Here is a 3,540-nt window from a genome sequence, read left to right as displayed (position 1 = left end):
CCCAGAGACCCAGGGCATGGTGTTAATGCTGAGACACTGACCAGTGTAGCACAGTATGGTCTGGGCAGCCTCCTGCTTCCATGCAAGGCTGCTCTCCAAACGTCTCCGGTCCCTTTGAAGATGCTGAGAATGATGTTCTCAGCATGCATGTGAAATATTATTGTTGAGGCCAATGATCCCTTCAATGAATCTGGCTCTGGTGATAGGTTTTGATGAAGAATGTGACCTTACTGCACTGGCCCAAAACTCTGTTTGCAAGAAATGGAGGGTTTTCCTTATGAGGGTATCACCCAAATCAGGTGTGGCTTCCCGAAGGGTTTCCTCACTGGAGTTCCCACAATCCATCTGCTCTTCCTGACTGGGTCAGATGATCCTGCTGGCCTGCCTGGTTCCCACCCCTGCCTTTCCTCCAGGGATTAAATATCGCCACCCAAAGTCTGCCATCGGTTCCCTGGTGTCTGGGGACTGCTGGGGTGCTACATGCTGCTCTCCAGGGGCTTCTCAAGGCTTTGAGGAAGGAAATGTCCTCTGGAGGGACTTCTCATTTATTAAGCAGGGTGGAACTATTGCAAACACATAGGAAGGGGTTCAGATGGTGATAAGTCTAAAATCAGAAGATAGAACCCCAAAAGAGAACACCCAGACCACAGCACAGGGATCCCCCTCCTATCCCAACGCCCGTCGTGCCCCTTTAGTGGGGGATGGAGAAGGCACACCTCTCACTTCCTGGGATCATCTCTGACTTCCTGGTTTTAAGAAACATAGTAAGAGTTTAGAACTCAGATTATTGTTTTATATTATATGCTGTCATTTAATTATTCTTGCCATTTGTATTACATTTTGGGATAAAATACAACTATGATTTTTTTTTCAAATTTTGGGTTGTAAGACCAATTTAATGATTTGGGACAAGTTTTAACAAAACAAAGCAGAAAATATTAGAGTGCATTTCATAGCATGCACAAAATAAGGATGAATATTGTTTTGTGAAACTTTGGTTTCTTTTCATATGCAGTGAAATACAATAAAATATCCAGTAATTCTTTACATTGAATACAATCTCTTATGGTACACAGTTTATATTATGCCTGTTTAGTTTTGAAATTGAATTTGACTCCTGTCTGATTTGAAGTATGTAGGTAAGCATAGCTTTCAAGAAGAGTAGATACTATATACTATTTTTTAATGAGCCTGGGGTATCTCAGAATAGTTTTGTTTATTTTAACAATGACAATCTAATTTAACACAGTATAAAATAATATTTCCCCACTGTACTTTTTAATCCATTGTCTTTTGGAAAACTCTAAGGTCTTTCTGGTTTTTTGATCATTTTTTTCTGTGTACCTGTAGAGTTCTTTCCTCCTCCTTCCATCTTATTACAATATTTTACCAAACGAGTGTCTAGGAGTGAAATCTCTTTATTTTCAATCTGTCTATGCTTTCAATTGGCATACTCCTGTTTTTATTTCAAACGACATTTATAATCGTAAGTAGTTCAGTCCTACGTTAAAAGTAGTTCCACTAACCTTTCTGCCTTTCCATTTCCTCCTCAAAATTAGCAATGGTAAAATAGCATTAAAATATGAAGTCAAATTCCCTCCTGCCTAATAGACCGGGCAGTTCCAGACTGAACTATTTGAATGATACAATGTTCTTTGCAAAAGAGTCTTGTTTACAAGCTCAACTATACGCAGTAAGAAGTTGACTCCAGAGAGAGCCCGCGCCCTAGCTCAGGATACGAGCCCACAGCGGACCTGCAGGAAGGGTCCCATCCCGCCGTCCTTGGTGCTGCCTTGTCTGGCTTTCCCTGTCTGATCCTTTCTTCTGCCCTTCTCCCCTCAGGTATTGGGTGACTATCCTTGCTGCGGTCGGTAAGCCCGGCTACACAGGCTTTGCCATAGGAGTTTTGCACAAGCCTGGAAACCTCTTCCTCCAGGCGCCCTGCTGCTTTGCTACTTGTCCTTCAAGTTTTCCTTCAATGTGGCCTTTGCGGAGCAGCATCTCCTGACCTCTTACAGTCACACTCCTTCATATCGTCCTACTGGGTTTTCTTCTTAGAATTTATTGCTGTCATGGGCTCACTCTGTCTCCACCTTGGTGTAGGAAAGGACCCTATCTACTTCATCAATCAAACTATAAAGTCTATGACACTTCCTGAATGCTAGACTGCTCCCCTAATTAGTGAGAGGTTATGTAATTAAAATTATTTGGGTTGTACATTTGAAATTATGTGCACACTTATTTTGTAGCTTCATAGTCTTAATCCCCAAGATGCAATCATCAGAGCCTATGTATTATTTAAGACAGAAATTATATTTCCTTTTGTGATTATTTTTCTACAGAAACTACCAAGTTATATTTAATATTTTATCTTTTATATAGTATCAATGGTAGCTGCATATATTTTGTAAAATTATACATTTAGCATTAGTTCCAAAAATATAAAGACACTTAAAAATATATGTTTTTTTGCCAAATATACATACACACTATTTCCCTAAATATGTCTTATTTCCAAAACTTTAAGGTAAACTAATTCAAAATTATAATAGGTCCTTTCAGGTGCTTAAAACCATCTAAGTATTCTTGTGGGCAAGCAGATCATAATTTAATTGTTTTCAGAATCAATGACTGTGAATGGCCATCTCCAAACAAATACACACACAGAAATATGCATACAGTTCCAGTGGGCTCATGGCCTCCCCAACCTCACTTACAACTCAGATTAAGCATTTTGGATTTGGATGGTTCTGTTATCCTATGTCATCCTCAAGTGTTTTCAGTGCATTGTTTCATTTGTAAGCAACTTGTAAGTTTTTAAGAAAGAGCCAAAGTGCTTGACTTGAATTCAGGTAAGCAATGTCAACTTCTTAATGGTTTCCTCTTTTTGAAAAGCATTGCATAACCTGGGAGACCAAGGGTGAGGAAGTCAGGTAACTTATTTCCAGTCTTTACTTGTTTGTATGGTCCTCTTTGCATACTGATAGTCCCAGAGGGATGCAATATATGGTGGAAAGGACTAGCTGACCTCCTTAATTTGTTATAGATTCTATTCCAGTTTTAAGGTTCCACATAAACTTGTGAGTCTGGAGAAACAGTGTCCCGTGGTTTTTTTTCCCAAGAGGCTGGTGAGTCAGACTCTTGGTAGCATATTGACAAAAGTGTCTTGTTCTGGGCACTAATACAATGAGTCTAATGAGCTTGTCCCAAGCTAACACATCCTTTACTTCCAGCAAGCAAGTGATAAAGATACACATGTATGTTGCCATAGAATTGACTAATCTTATGGCCCAAATTTTGGATAAAAGTATATTACATGGTAGATTTTCTCAACCTGATGGAATTTGAACCAGTATAGTATACTAATTTATGGTCAAATGCATGTGATCGTTAAAGCCCAGATAGACTTAATAGATAATAGTTATCTTACCATTCTCTTATGCATTGCATGTTTTAAACTTTGAAGGAAAATAAATTTCTAAGTATAAAATACTGCAATCAAATCCTTTATTTATTTTTCTCATTAGGCTGAAATAATAA

Source organism: Artibeus jamaicensis, unplaced genomic scaffold (genome assembly GCF_021234435.1).
Source record: "Artibeus jamaicensis isolate MK-2021 breed Jamaican fruit bat unplaced genomic scaffold, CSHL_Jam_final contig_1016, whole genome shotgun sequence".
In the NCBI taxonomy this organism is placed as follows: domain Eukaryota; kingdom Metazoa; phylum Chordata; class Mammalia; order Chiroptera; family Phyllostomidae; genus Artibeus; species Artibeus jamaicensis.
This window is presented reverse-complemented; position numbering follows the sequence as displayed.